Below are 16317 nucleotides of genomic sequence, written 5' to 3'. Positions count from 1 at the left end.
ACTGAAGGCTGGACTAATAATCCAAGAGTATGAAAGCAAAATACTTCATATAGAGAAAATATGGAATAAAATTATAAAATTCTAGAGAAACTCAGCAATTCTGGTAGCATCTGCAGAGAGAGGAACAGAGTTAATGGTTCAAGTTCCATGACCCATCTTTGGAACTTCATATCATGTTAAAAAAAACTGCCATCCTTCAGCAATTAATATGTGACTCCAGTCCCACAGTAATGTGATTGATTCTTAACTATCTCCTAAACTGGCTGGCATCATCAAACCCACACCACCTTCTGAAGGGCAATTTGGGTCAGTCCCGCTTGCTGGGATGCTGAGAATAACGTGTGTATCAGAAATTAAAATCAAGCAACAATATTTTCTAATGGGTTGAAGTAAGCAACTTCACTAAAGAGATTTCTTTCAGTAAAGGTCTGTGAAGTTTCCAAGTAATCAGTACTATTACAAAAACCTGGAGTGGTTAAAATGCCATTTGGTTGTGTCTCAGTGAACGTTTACAGCCCTAAAAATACCATGTTCCTGATAACATTTCTCTGTGCAGTGATTCCTACCTTTTCTCACATCCTACCTTTCTTTCAGAAACCTAGGGCTCAACTTTACCTGTAACTCTAATCCCTTCCCTGGCCATTTCTGTCCATTTCCTTGCCATAAAATTTGGCCAGATTGTGCAAACACAATTAAATATAACACAGGGTCTTTATTTCCTTTTCTGCCGTCCTCATGTTGCACTTTCTATCATCCATCTGCGCGTTATGATTTTAAGCCTCCCTCTTTGATATCGAACACTGACCTTGTCAGCCTCTGTACATGCACACACATGATCTTTCCAAAAATGAAAAGGCATTGTAAGATATGGTTTGTGAGAGAAAATGAAAGTGCGAGTCACAGAGCAGTAGGGAGAGACAAAATTAAAGAGGAGGTAAATGAGAAAATAAATGTGACAAACAAAAGAAAGAAATTAAATACAATGTAGGGAGGAGTACAGATATGGACTACCAATCTTTGCTGTATTCATAAAGAGTTAGCAGCATAACGGTAAAATTACTGGATTGGTAATCCAATGACATAGTCTATTTCACTGTGTGATGAAAGCTGTGATTTATATACATTAACAGCACATGTTTTAGAGTTTGGATCTTTGGCATATGGGTGCTGGCCTATTTTTATGAAAGAATTTAAAATTAACTAGATCAGTCTTTCTGGAACCAGGATTTTAAACCAGTGTGTGACTCTGAGAGTGTTATTGGAGTCTAGGACCAGAGAGAGAAAACATCAACCCCTTGGCTTAGTGAAATCTAGGATGAGCATATTTTTTTTAAAACAAAAGGTTTTCAAACATTCAAAAGATACTTGAATGAAGTCAGAAGCAAGATTAATTTCTTCTAGAAAGTTTGGCTAAGGAAATAAGTTATCATAGTGAAAGATTGTAGTTTGTGAAACTTCCAGACCAAGAGTGTTTGATTAGAATCTGCAGAATATTAATAGACTGAAAGTCTAAGCTCTCAGTTATGTGAATATTCGAGGCAAATATAGAAAAATAGAAAATAGGAACAGGAGTAGACTACTCAGCTATTTTCATCTGCTCCACCATTCAATATGACCATGTCTGATCATCCAATTCAGAAGCTTTTGACACTTATTTGATCCCTTTAGTCCTAAGAACTATATTTAATTCCTTTTTGAAAGTATTCAATGCTTTGGCCACAACCAATTTCTGTGGCACAGAATTCCACAGGCTCTCCACTCTCTGGGTAAGCAGTCCTAAATGATCTTTCCCGTATACTTAGGCTGTGACCCCTTGTTTTAGTCCTGTTAGAATTTTATAGGTTTCTATAAGATCCTCCCCCATTCTTCTAAACTCCAGTGAATATAGTCCTAACTGATCCAATCTCTCATCAAAAGTGTGATGCTGGAAAAGCACAGCAAGTCAGTCAGCATCGAGGAGCAGGAGAATCAATGTTTTGGGCATAAGCCCTACATCAGGAATGATCCAATCTCTCTTCATATGTCAGTCCTACCATCTCAGGAATCAGTCAGTAAACTTTGATTGCAATCTCTCCACAGCTAGAACACTTTTCCTCAGATAAGGAGACCAAAGCTGTACATAACATACTCCATTTGAAATCTCATCAAGGCCCTATACAATTGCAGGAAGATATACCTGTTCATGTACTCAAATCCCTTCGCTATGAAGGCCATCATACCATTTGTGTTCTTCATTGCCTTTCAGTAACTGGTGTACAAGGACACGCAGATCTTGTTGCACCTCAGATCTTGTTGGACTGGTAAGCTAGAAGAGATACCTGTTAGGAAGGAAGATGTGTTGGACATTTTGAACAACTTGAGGATAGACAAGTCCCCCGGGCCTGACAGGATATATCCTAGGATTATGTGGGAAGCAAGAGAGGAAATTGCAGTACCGTTGGCAATGATCTTCTCGTCGTCACTGGCAACGGGGGTGGTACCAGGGGACTGGAGAGTAGCGAATGTTGTGCCCCTGTTCAAAAAAGGGAATAGGGATAACCCCGGGAATTACAGGCCTGTTAGTCTTACTTCTGTGGTAGGCAAAGTAATGGAAAGGGTACTGAGGGATAGGATTTATGAGTATCTGGAAAGACACTGCTTGATTAGGGACAGCCAGCACGGATTTGTGAAGGGTAGGTCTTGCCTTACAAGTCTTATTGAATTCTTCGAGGAGGTGACCAAGCATGTGGATGAGGGTAGAGCAGTGGATGTAGTGTACATGGATTTTAGTAAGGCATTTGATAAGGTTCCCCATGGTAGGCTTATGCGGAAAGTCAGGAGGCATGGGATAGAGGGAAATTTGGCCAATTGGATAGAAAACTGGCTAACCGGTCGAAGGCAGAGAGTGGTGGTAGATGGTAAATATTCAGCCTGGAGCCCAGTTACAAGTGGAGTTCCGCAGGGATCAGTTCTGGGTCCTCTGCTGTTTGTAATTTTTATTAATGACTTAGATGAGGGAGTCGAAGGGTGGGTCAGTAAATTTGCAGATGATACGAAGATAGGTGGAGTTGTGGACAGTGAGGAGGGCTGTTGTCGGCTGCAGAGGGACTTAGATATGATGCAGAGCTGGGCTGAGGAGTGGCAGATGGAGTTCAACCCTGCCAAGTGTGAGTTTGTCCATTTTGGAAGAACAAATAAGAATGCGGAATACAGGGTTAATGGTAGGGTTCTAAGTCAGGTGGAGGAACAGAGGGATCTTGGGGTCTATGTACATAGATCTTTGAAGGTTGCCACTCAGGTGGATAGAGTTTGTAAGAAGGCCTATGGAGTATTATCGTTCATTAGCAGAGGGATTGAATTCAAGAGTCGTGAAGTGATGTTGCAGCTGTACAGGACTTTGGTTAGGCCACAGTTGGAGTACTGTGTGCAGTTCTGGTCGCCTCACTTTAGGAAAGATGTGGAAGCTTTGGAGAGAGTGCAGAGAAGATTTACCAGGATGTTGCCTGGAATGGAGAGGAAGTCGTACGAGGATAGGTTGAGAGTTCTCGGCCTTTTCTCGTTGGAACGGCGAAGGATGAGGGGTGACTTGATAGAGGTTTATAAGATGATCAGAGGAATAGATAGAGTAGACAGTCAGAAACTTTTTCCCCGGGTACAACAGAGTGTTACAAGGGGACATAAATTTAAGGTGAAGGGTGGAAGGTATAGGGGAGATGTCAGGGGTGGGTTCTTTACCCAGAGAGTGGTGGGGGCATGGAATGCGCTGCCCGTGGGAGTGGTAGAGTCGGAATCATTGGCGACCTTTAAGCGGCATTTGGATAGGTACATGGATGGGTACTTAATCTAGGTTAGAAATTCGGCACAACATCGTGGGCCGAAGGGCCTGTTCTGTGCTGTATTGTTCTATGTTCTATGTTCTATGTTCTCTGCATTTCCCGATCTACTGCCGTTCAGATAATAATTCTATTTCCTGTTTTTGCTACCAAAATGATTAACCTCTTATTTGTCCACATTATACTTCATCTGCTATGTATTCACATACATACTCAGCTTATCCAAGTCGCACTGAAGCATCTCTGCATCATTCTCACAGCTCACCCTCCCACTCAACTTTGTGTCATCTGTAAAGGCCTCACAGTTCACAGGCTGAGAACTTGAAAAGAGTAGTTCAAGCAAAACTACAGATTTGATAGGAAAGGAATTTCTATAGATGTTTGAGTAATTGGAAAGCTAAGAGATCAGGAAGTAAATGGGATTTTGTTGTGCTGTTTTCAAATTGTGATATGTTTAGATAGGGAGGTGATGATCTAATGGCTTGCTCCCTAAGCTATTATTCCAGAGACCCAGGTTCAAATCCCACCACAGCAAATGCTTGAATTTCAAATAAATAAACTATGCAGAATTGACAATCTAATGATGACCATGAAACCTTTATTGATTTTTGGTGAGAAACCAATCATGTTCACTTATGTCATTAGGGAAGAAAATTTCTGATCTACATATGACTCCAGTTACAGAATAATGTGGTTAATTTTTAACTGCCCTCTGGGCAATTAGGGATGAGCAATAAATACTGGCCTGGACGCAAAGCCCACATCCCGAGAATGAGCAAATCAAAATTTTAAAAGCAAATTACTGCGGATGCTGGAATCTGAAACCAAAAGTGAAAATGCTGGAAAATCTCAGCAGGTCTGGCAGCATCTGTAAGGAGAGAAAAGAGCTGACATATTGAGTCTAACTGACCCTTTGTCAAAGCTAAAAAAAGGGAGAAATAGGGAGGTATTTATACGAGGCTGAGAGAAGGTGAGTCCTGGCTCCAGAAGCAAAGGTAACAATAAAGAGATGATAATGACAGTGCATAGAGAGATTATAGGACCAAGGCTGAAGCCAGTGCTATGTGGCAAAATATGTGAGGGATGGGTGAAGCAGAGGCAAAATGCAAAAGAGAAAGAGAGACAATCAAGAAATAATAGGTACAGAACAGTGAAAACAATATATAAAAAAAGATAAATGAAATAAAACTCAACACACAATCCTGCTCCCACTCCCACATGTCTGTCCTTGGCCTGCTGCAATGTTCCAGTGAAGCTCAATGCAAACTGAAGGAACAGCATCTCACCTTCCGACTAGGCCCGTTACAGCCTGCCGGTCTCAACACTGAATTCAACAACTTCAGATAATTCTATTTCATTTAAAAAAAATTTTTTTTACTGTTCTGTACCTCTTATTTCTTGATTGTCTCTCTTTCTCTTGCTCCCCACTCTCTTATCCTTTTCCTCTCCTCTTCCCCCTTTGCTACCCTTCTCCCCTGTTTTCCATTTTGCCTCTGCTTCACCCCTACCCCCCTCCATCCCCCACCCCCATCCCCCACCCCCCACCCCCCACATATTTTGTCACATAGCGCTGGCTTCAGCTCCTAATCTCCCTATAATCTTGGTGGGCGGCACGGTGGCACAGTGGTTAGCACTGCTGCCTCACAGCGCCTGAGACCCAGGTTCAATTCCCGCCTCAGGCGATTGACTGTGTGGAGTTTGCACATTCTCCCTGTGTCTGCGTGGGTTTCCTCTGGGTGCTCCGGTTTCCTCCCAGAGTCCAAAGACGTGCAGGGTCAGGTGAATTGGCCATACTAAATTGCCCATAGTGTTAGGTAAGGGGTAAATGTAGGGTTTTGGGTGGGTTGCGCTTCGGCAGGTCGGTGTGGACTTGTTGGGCCAAAGGGCCTGTTTCCATACTGTGATGTAATCTAATCTAATCTATGAAAACTCTCTATGCACTGTCATTATCACCCCTTTATTGCTACCTTTGTTTCTGGAGTTATGACTCACCTTCTCTCAGCCTAGTATAAATACCTCCCTAAATACCTCCCTTTTTTTCAGCTTTGACAAAGGGTCAGTTAGACTCGAAACATCAGCTCTTTTCTCTCCTTACAGATGCTGCCAGACCTGCTGAGATTTTCTAGCATTTTCTCTTTTGGTTTCAAAATTTCAAAAGGTAGTTTATGTTTGTTTTATTTTATTTTGATTTCATTTTTGAAATAAACTTATTTCATTGTTGAAACCAAATTTGTAGCCTTGTGCACTTATGTTTCAGTGAAAGGTAGTTTTGTTAAATTAAAAATAAAACAAAGTACAATTTACCAAGTCAGATTTAATTCTGGGATCTGAATTGTCCAGTAATCACATCAGCTGGAATCATAGCGACTGGCAAACATAGGTTCAAATCTCACCTTGGATGTGCAGGCCAAGGACATCCAAATTATCTGGTTCACTTATGATCTATAGAAAAGAAAATTTGCAATCCTCACCTGATTTGTGTACATGTGGTTTACTCTTAGCTGCCCTCTGGAATGACCTAGTGAGTGTATCAGTCCAAAGGCAAGTAGGGATGGGCAACAAATGTTGGCCATGCCAATGAGAACCACATCCCATGCCGTTATAAAGAAAATCTGCACTCCATATAAGTTTCCTCCCAAACTCGTCCATCTCATCTTTGATTCTTTTCTCACTCATGTGCATCATTTTAAACTTTCCCCATAAATGCATCAATGTTATTCCACACAGTAGTCAGTTTGACATTCGCATTAAAGTTTTCAAAGGAGAGTAGGAAGAGTGACAAATGTAGATGGTAAGGACCAAGCCAATAGAATGAAAATGAAATCTAGAAAAGAAATGGCGACATAAATCAAGACATTGTCATATCAGAGGAGTAATAACTGGTATAGAGTGCTCAGTGTAACAGAGGCAAATCTCAGACCATCCAAGTGCACAATGGGATAGACCCAAGATTTAGTACATTTTTGAAGCCTCTAATATTGAACAAAGTTTCTGAAACTTAGGAGTCTGTGGGGGCTAAGTTATTGAGTATTTTAAAGACAGAGATAGATAAGTTTTTGATTAGTAAGGGGATCAAAGGTAGGAAAATGGGGTTGAGAAATATATCAGCCATACGGAGCAAGGAGAAAGGGCCAAATTGCTCCTGTGTCTTATGGTCTTTTGGTTTTTAATTTTAGCCATGTGGAGTAACTGAAGAAGGTGGGGTTATTTTCCGTGGACTAGAAAGAGTTCTAGAGACATAGAATCATACAGCATTGAAACAGACCCTTGGGTCCAACCAGTCCTTGCCTAACATAATTCCAAACTAAATTAGTCCCACCTACTTGCTCCTGGCCGATATCTCTATTCATGTACTTACATAAGTGTCAATTAAATGTGTAACTCTGCTTGCATCCAACATTTCCTTATTCTGCACACGAGCCACTCTCTGTATAAATCTTTGCCCCACAAATCTTTTAAATGTCTCTCCTCTCACCTTAAAAATATGCCCACTAGTCTTAAAATCCCACTTCCTAGGGAAAAAGCAACTGCCATTAACCCTATCTATACCCTTATTATTTTATAAACTTCAATAAGGTCTCCTGTCAACCTCCTGTGCTCTGATGAAAAATGTCCCAGCCTATCCAACCTTTTGTTATAACTCAAACCTTCCATACCCGGCAACATTCTGGTAAATCTCTTTTGAACTATGAATTTCTTAATAATATCAAACAAAGATTTAACAGAAGTGAACAAAGTCATAAAGAGTTTGATACAGAAAATAAGGAGAGTTGGTTAACAGAAGTCATAGATGTAAGATAATTGACAAAGTCAGCAAGGAGGTGAGGAGAGTGGATTGTTCTGATTTGGAATGTACTGCCTGAAAGTATGGTGGAAGCATGTTTAATAGGAATTTCCAAAAAAACATTTGGATAAAAACTTGAAAGGGATTTTTTTTCCAGGAATGAACAGGGAAACGGGGCTTATTGATAAGGTTTGTTAAGAGCCAGCACAGGCATGATGGACCAAATGGCCTCCATCTGTGCTGTAATTTCCAATTAACCTAATATTCATTTTTTTCCCTTCCACACACTGGTGCCTCAAGCCCAGAATAAGCCTTCTGCACTACACAACAGAATAGACAACTTAGCAGGAATATCATCAGAACTTAGAGACAATTTTCATGCGGAATGACTCTGTGCAGACACAACACCTGTACATGCTGGTGTGATCCATTGGGTGTGAAAAGGCTGTCTGCTTATCACCCTATCACTCAACATGCTGAGCTCTAGCTACAGAGTCAGTGGATTTATAACAGGATCATCGAGCTGCTGGCAAGCTCTCTGAGCTCTTCACTCACATCAGTTTGAGTAAGTGTCTGCTATTGGGCTTGTGAATCATTAACTTTATCGAACAATTGTTCAAAACCTGACTATAATCTTCATTCACCAATGACAGTTACAACTGCCTTGAAGGTAATTTTCATTATAATACAAAATGTTTATTTTATACTTTTCACTTATTTTCCTTCTTTCCTTAAGATTTCCAGCAGTTCAGGTAGTGTACAGACTTGATGAGCTTGTGTATTATGTGATTCAATAATTTTGTGGTGCTGGGATGTACCACAGAGTTGATCTCCAAAACCTGTTCAGGCAGATAAGACTGATTGACCAATGATAGATAAAACAATGAACTGCAGATGCTGGAAATCTGAAACAAAAACAGAATTTGCTGAAGAAACTCAGCAGGTCTGGAGAACGAAAGCAGAATTTCGGGACCAGTGACCCTTCTTCAGAACTGATTGACCCCAAACAACATGGTCATGCTCTCTATGGTTTTCTGATAAGCACCAGCTGATGAATAGCTGTACCCACAAATAATGACCCTTTCCTCACCATGTCACAGAATAAAGGAGAACAGAAGGAGACCATTTGAACCAACTTTGAAAAAAAGGAGACAATTAACTCACTCCCTCCTGTCCTTGCCCCATAAACCTGCAAATATTTCCCTTTCAATTATTTATCTAATTCCCTGCCATCACCCTTCCAGCAGCACGTTTCAGATCACAACAACTCCCTATGTAAAAGAAAAATCATCCTCATCACTCCCTCTGCTCCATTTGCTGTAACCTTAAGATACAAGAGCAGAATTAGGCCGTTAAGCCCACCAAGTCCTCTCCACCATTCATTGATAGTTGATATGTTTTTCAACCCCATTCTCCTGCTTTCTCCTCATAATGCTTGATCCCCTTACTAATCAACAATCTACCTATTCCAGTCTTATTTACATTCCACAGAGTACCAAAGCCCTCTGAGGCAATGAGTTCTAGAGAGACACCAATCTCTAGCTAAAAAAATTCCAGCTCATCTCAGTTCTAAAGAGTCGTCTCTTCACTCTGAGGCTGTGACCCCAGGTTCTAGTCTCTCCTACTAGTGGTGACATCGTCTCCATATCCACTCTCTCCAAATGTCTCAGTACGCTGTAAGTTTCAATCAGATCCCCTCCCAACTTCTCCCCCCAACCCATCACATTCTTCTAAACTGAATACAGACAATCACTTCCAATTACATTTGGTTAGACACAATTTATTTAATTTCTTTATTTACTCAATCGAATGATTTCATAGTTTGAACACCTCTGTTAAATCGCTCTTTAATCTTCACCACTTTAAGGATGAATTTCCATCCAAAGTCTCCCAAGTCCTTAACCTGATGCACTGAATGAGATGCTGTACTCCAGCTGAGGTCTCACCAGTGTTTTCAAATGTCTCATCCTATTTATAGGTCCATGTCCAATTATAGCTTAAGCGTTGAAACTAATCTCTTTTTCACAAGCTTTCTCATCTCTCTAATTTATTAGGAGAAAGTGAGGACTGCAGATGCTGGAGATCAGAGTCAAGCGTGTGATGCTGGAAAACCACAGCCAGTCAGGCAGCATCCGAGGAGCAGGAGAATCGATGTTTCGGGCATAAGCCCTTAATCAGAAATGAGGCATTTAATAATAATTTATTAATACTGCTTAGGTCTTAAAATTACAGACTTTACAGCAGACAATAATTCCATTCAATCCATCAGCTCCAGTGAGAATCTTCTGCTGAACTCTCTACTAGCAAAACCAGGCATCATAAATATGACAGTCCCTAATAAATATGGAACTCAAGTGAAAGTTCTTTACCCAGTGAGGGGTGAGAATGTGGAGCTTACTATAACAGCGAGTGGATGAGGTGAATAGTAGGATAGATACCTTTAATGGGAAGCTGTACAAACACATGAAAGGGAAAGGAATAGAAAGATCCATTGATCAGGTAAGATAAAGCAGAGTGAGAGGAGATTTATGAGGGGCAGAGGTCCTGACATGAATCATTTGGGCCGAACAGCTAATTGCAGAGCTGTGAATTCTGTGCAATTATCCATTTCATTGTCTTTCCCCCTTATCAAATTACATCTTTTCTCTTCCCCTGTAACAAATCAGTAATTTCATGAAATACGTACCCAACATCCTTTGTAAATTATGTAACAGTCTCTACCACAACAGCCACTTGTCCTGATAATACTTTAGAAAAGTATCTTCTACATGCCCTTTGTTTCTGGGGACAAACCTAATTCTTTTCAATCACATTAGTTCTTCATTAACCAATGAAAGCTCAGGCATTGGTTCCTCTGAACTTGCCCTTCTTATTTCTCGTAAACTCCCGCTATGTTCCTTTACCCAGTTTAGATAATAATTTGCATATACATAGTACCTCAAACATTTTAAGGCATTTTACAAGAGCAATTATTGGACAAAACATGACACCAAGTCCCATAAAGAAGGCACTAGGATATGAAGCAAAAAGCTTGGTTTTTAGGATCATTTTAAAGAATAGGACAGATGTAGAACGTTTTAGGGACAAGTTCCAGAGATAAGAGACCAGTCAGCTGAAGGCACAGCCAACAGTGGGGTCTGGGAGCTATGCAAGAAAGTGCAGCAACAGCAAGTTGAAAGAAAATCAGGTTCAGCTGGTAATTCTTGGATAGGAGAGAGACAGATTTTGCAGATCCAACAAAGTCAGCTTGTCATTACAGTAATTGACTCTTTGTGATGCACAGTATCTCCACATCCCTACACTGTAGGAAGAAAAAGATGTCAATGAAATACTTTTTGAAGTGTGGTTACTGATTGACTGAAGGGAAATGCAGCTACCAATTTGTGCTCAGAGAGTTCTTGCAAACAGAAATAATATCAACGTGTGTTTGTGATGTGTGATGTTGGATGATCATTAGCCAGTATACTCAGGGGAACTCTCTCATGTCTCTTCGAGTGATGCAGTGGGATATTTTATTTTCATCAAATGCCTCACTTGCTCCACTGCTTCAGGACCGCAGCCAGGAGAAAGCCACCTACAGCCTCACTGTTACTGTTTCCTGAGGATTAGGACCACCTGAACCAAACAATGCTGAATTCTATCAAATGCAGCTAGTTCCGAGCTGTCTCACTTCTTACACAGCTGACCCAATTGAAAATTTACATTCAAACAATCCCTAAAAATAGTACAGTGATTTTGTTGTCTGTATGCATCCAGAGGTGTGATAGATGCAGTATGAAGCATCTATTTTGCTGTTTTCATCATTCCATACTGTGCTTAGATTAGTTAGTCCTAGTAATACAAGCTTTTTATTCTGTTTCAAGTGTTTGTTATCAATCTCCAGACACCCACCACCCCCCCAAAAAAACCCACTAGCCACCTGTGAATGAATCAGAAACAAAGTGCTCGAGAAACTCAGCGGGTCTGACATTGTCTGTGGTCACTGGACTTGAAACATTAACTCTGTCTTTTCTTCACAAACATTGCCAGACCTGTTGTGTTTCTCCAGCACTTTCTGCTTCTATTTCAGATTTACAGCATCCGCAGTTCTTTGTTTTTATTCTTATGAATGAATATCTGGCTGGAAATTCATCGTGTTCAGGTGCAGAAAATAAAACCTGACCCACCGCCCCCATTCCACTCACCCCCACCCTGGCCATCCCCCTAACACGAAACAAGATGTCTCATTACCGCTCCATCTCTTCTTTCAGCACAAACTGTCACACTTATTCCGCACTCTCTGAGTGAATCACATGAGCACTCTTGTTTTCACTCTGCACTGGGACTAATCTTCCTAATCATGGCCTTGATTCTCCCATGGTCCCCACAGGAATGATTCTTTTCCAGTAATGTATACTGAGAAAATTATCTCCACTACCTCCCTGTCTCCATCCTCCCTCTCTCAGTCTTTGCTTCTCGCCATGTTTTCTCTCTCAACATTCTGTCAGCCTTCTTTTGTATTTTGACCCCTCTTTCCACTCTCTCTGCATCCTTTCAGTATTTACACCCATTATCATCAGGGGACTAAAAGGATTCAGTTATCATGGCAGGTATTTAATTTTAAGCTGTATTTCCTTGAGTATCAAAGGTTCAGAAGTGATCGAATTAAAATGGTTAAAATTATTAAAAGATTTGAAAGGGTAGATGGGGCATACCAGGCATCTTCCTAGTAAATCTCCTTTGAACCCTTCCCAAAGCTTCCACATCCTTCCTATAATGCAGTGACCAGAACTGCACACAATATTCCAGGTGCGGCCTTATCAGTTTCATGTACAGCTGAAGCATGATCTTGTGGCTCTGAAATTCAATCCCCCTACCAATAAATGCCAACACACCATACGCCTTCTTAACAACCCTATCAACCTATGTGGCAACTTTCAGGGATTTATGCACCTGGATACTGAGATCTTTCTGTTCATCTACACTGCCAAGAATTTTACCATTAGCCCAGTACTCTGCATTCTTGTTATTTTTTCTGAAGTGAACTACCTCACACATTTCCGCATTAACCTCTCTTTGCCACTTCTCAGCTCAGCTCTGCACCTTTTCTATGTCTCCCTGTAATCCACAACACCCTTCATTACTATCCACAACTCTGCCTACCTTAGTCTCATCCGAAAATTTATTAACCCATCATTCTATGGCCACTTCCAGATCATTTATAAAAATGACAAACAGCAGTGGCCTGAAAACAGATCCTTGTGGCACACCACTTATCATTCCTAGCAGTACTGAAAGATTGTACAGCCTATTTATGTTCAGTGTTCTCACTTTGTCCTCCTTATATCTTTCACAGTTCCATTTTGCCTGTCCACGCTTCCCAGAAATGATTTCAATAACTTGTTTGTGTTAATTAAAATGCAGTTTGAAGTAAGTAATGGATTAACAAACAGAAGGTGGATAGGCAGGCCAGCAGAATACACAAGTGGAGAGTGGAATATAGAAGAGCAAATGGTGTATACAAGATGGCAGCAGACAGGTCATGCGGTGGATGAGGTATACAGTGAAGAAACTGCTTATTATGATGACAGAAACAATGAAGAACAGAAGAAGTAAGGACAAGAAACACGGCAGAAAGGATTAGTCAGCTAAGCGGGCTTTCCAAGGGAGGATGAATGCCCAACTTGCTGTTTTATGGCAGAGGGAAATGAATATCTTGAAGAGAGAGTTGTGTATAAACTTTCAAGTTTAAGACATTTTTGAAATTGATGCAGAGAACAAACCAACAACCACACCTCCTCCCCCCTCAGATTAGAAACTCGTTTTAATTGGAGAAATCAGGTTATAGTTTACATATCTATGTTTTTCAGTCTATGATCAGGCCTGTATCAATGATGAGAACTAAATTGATATGTTTTCACAATGCTCTGGACACAGCTATTGACCCAAAGCCAAATAAAATACAACATGTCATTAAACAATATTCATTTATAAATAAAAACAAATTACAGTCAACTAGTTGGTGCAGTGAATTGAATTATTTGGTTGCCATGGTGATTTTGATCACCCCCATCTGCCTCTCACTAAGAATTTTTTTTAATAGAATCATTCTCAGGATGTGGGCGTCACTGACAAGGTCGGCATTTATTGCCTGTTTCTAGTTGCCCAGAGTAAAAGAAATATTTACAATTATCTTTTAGATGAAAGTTAGTGGATGATCAAAAGAGACTAGTTTTTGAGTTTTCATTGTTCCACTAGTGGCCTTCAACTCTGAAATTCTTTCCTTAAAATGCCCCCTCTTTTTGTTCTTCTCTAAGATGTTACTTAAAACCCACCTCATCAATAAAGTTTTTGATCACATGTTCAAATACCTCCAGTATCTTGCTATCAAATTTTGTTTGATCACATTCCTGCCAATGGTGATATATAAATGCAGGTTTGTTTTTGCAATTGGATCAAAGTACTTTTATGGGGAAAGTGAAGACTGCAGATGCTCCCTGGCCTGCTGCGCTTTTCCAGCACCACACTTTTCAACTCAAAGTACTTTTATGTGGAGTACAGTGTGAAAACACAATTGAGGTACAAATCAGCCATCATATAGTTAAATGGTAGAGTAGACTTGATGGACTGAGTGGGCTTCTCCTGTTTCCAAATATTGAGGTAACAGACTGTATCCCTGCCGTGAAAACTCTATATGTGTTGGAAAGTGACCATTAATCACTAAAAGATGTGACAGTAACACACAATAATTTGTGGATGATATGTTTGAATTTCTGGATGGTATTGCATTTATTGGGCAATTCATAATGACAAACTTCTGAATGTCAGCCACAGTTCCACATAGGCTCCAGTAAATGAACCTTCATGAGAATGCGGAGTGACCAGATCAGCCACAAACTTATTATGATAGAATAAACTCAAGGGGCCAAGTGGCCTACGCCAGCTTCTAGTTCATATTTAAAAATCGCACGACACCAGGTTATAGTCCAACAGGTTTATTTGGAAACACCAGCTTTCGGAGCGTCGCTCCTTCATCAGGGGGTTGTGGAGGTGGTGCTCCAAAAAAGCTAGTGCTTCCAAATAAACTTGTTGGACTATAACCCAGTCCAACACCAGCACCTCTAAGTCTATGTTTGCTATGTTTTTAATCTCACCCCATTGATTGTTTAACACAAAGTAGGTACAAACATAATATAATAATGCACCAGTCTGTACTGATCTCTGCTGGGTATAGTGAGGCATAGGGCAGGGCAGGGACAGACAGAGGAAGGATGAAAGCCCCACAACTGGCCTTGGTTCTCCAAGAATCAACGTCAAAAACCAGTCTTATTGACTCCTGGAAATTCTGCATGAAGTGAGCGTGGAGAAATTCAGACCCAGTTGCCCAGTATCAAATAATCTGCCAATGCTTCCTTAATGGAATCACTAATTTAGCAAGATTATTTTGACAATGAACAAGTAAATGGATAAATATCAATGTTTGTACCTCAGATCCATATCAAGCTGGTATTCAATTAAATTCATCATCAACCTTGGGTTAAGCATAGTGGAAGATCAAATGCCATATCAATTATACTTGGACCTTCTGATTTGGGTTTGGCAGGATGGTAACTAGGGAAACTGAAAATGACCGAACCCACTCATCTTTGAAACAAAAATTTAGGAAGCCACAATTTCATCAAAAATTGCTAGAAATTCAATACTCCATGTCTGCTTCGCGGCACAGTTTTCAACATTGGAGTTCTCATCTCCACCCTGGTAAGGTTGAAGTCCTAAGAGACATACACTGACAAATACATGTTTTCAACCAGCTCAGAATAGCACAGCCAGACAACTAACAAAATGAAAGATTGAGTATTCATCCGTGTATTCAGTAAACTTCAAAACAGAATTTCCAAGAATGCACACCAAGGGGATGGGGAAGAGAGGTGGCTGGGCTTGGGGGGAACGCTGAAGTTTATTTATAGTGCAGACCATTTATTTATTTATATAATTAGCCTGTACTCGCAGTGCATACTGAAACCCATATTAATAAACTCTACCTCTGATCCACTTGGGCAGTATGATCTAGCATTATCCTGGAGATCCACTTCTCTCGATTATTGCAAATAACACTTGCAATGAGCAGAATGTTGTAAGGAAATGTTTGCAGTCGACAGCAGATTTAAGTGTCAATTTGTTAATTATTGAATTCCATGGGAAAGCAAAACTGGCTTTTTTTGCAATATGTTAGCTCGCTACACCTTCTCCTCGCCTGGCGTTGCAGTTAATTCTATGATCGAAGGAAGAGGTGATAAAGGCACGGAATGCATGTGGAGGCATACGGTTGAAAAGGGAACCTGACGCGGCTCGGGTGCTGTCGTTGGCCGTGGTGCTGAATCTGCCGCCTTGTCCCGTCGCTGGCCGTGGTGCTGAAGCTGTCCCTCTGTTCAGGCGCTGGCCGTGATGCTGAAGCTGTCGCACTCTCCAGGCGCTGGCCGTGGTACTGAAGCTGCTTCTCTGTCCCGCCGCTGGCTCCATGTGCAGACGCTGCGGATCTGGGCACAGCACTCAGCAGCCCAGAGACATGCAGTCAGTGGTACCAGGTCCTAGCGCCTTCCTGCTCAAAGCAAACCAAACATAAACATACCAGCAACAACAACTTAGATTTACATAGCCCCTTTAAAACAAAATGCCCCAAGGTGCAACATAAACTTCCAAAGGACTGTGGAGACAGGAAACCTCAACACATTTAAAAAAAAA

General features: G+C 40.8%; 1 protein-coding gene across 1 annotated transcript in view; it reads right to left on the bottom strand.

Annotated features, from left to right (window-relative positions):
- Positions 1–16044, bottom strand: part of LOC122563024 (G protein-coupled receptor 61) — a 36073-nt gene extending 20029 nt beyond the window's left edge. The window contains exon 1 of the mRNA XM_043716336.2: positions 15618–16044. The gene's annotated coding sequence lies outside the window, so the exon portion shown is untranslated. The remainder of the gene's footprint in view (positions 1–15617) is intronic.
- Positions 16045–16317: the final 273 nt, after the last annotated feature.

The sequence above is a fragment of the Chiloscyllium plagiosum genome, unplaced genomic scaffold (assembly GCF_037043375.1).
Source record: "Chiloscyllium plagiosum isolate Xiang-an unplaced genomic scaffold, Cpla_swu_hap1 HiC_scaffold_26, whole genome shotgun sequence".
In the NCBI taxonomy this organism is placed as follows: Eukaryota; Metazoa; Chordata; class Chondrichthyes; order Orectolobiformes; family Hemiscylliidae; genus Chiloscyllium; species Chiloscyllium plagiosum.
Note: the sequence above shows the minus strand (reverse complement) of the source record. Positions and strands in the feature narration are given on the sequence as shown.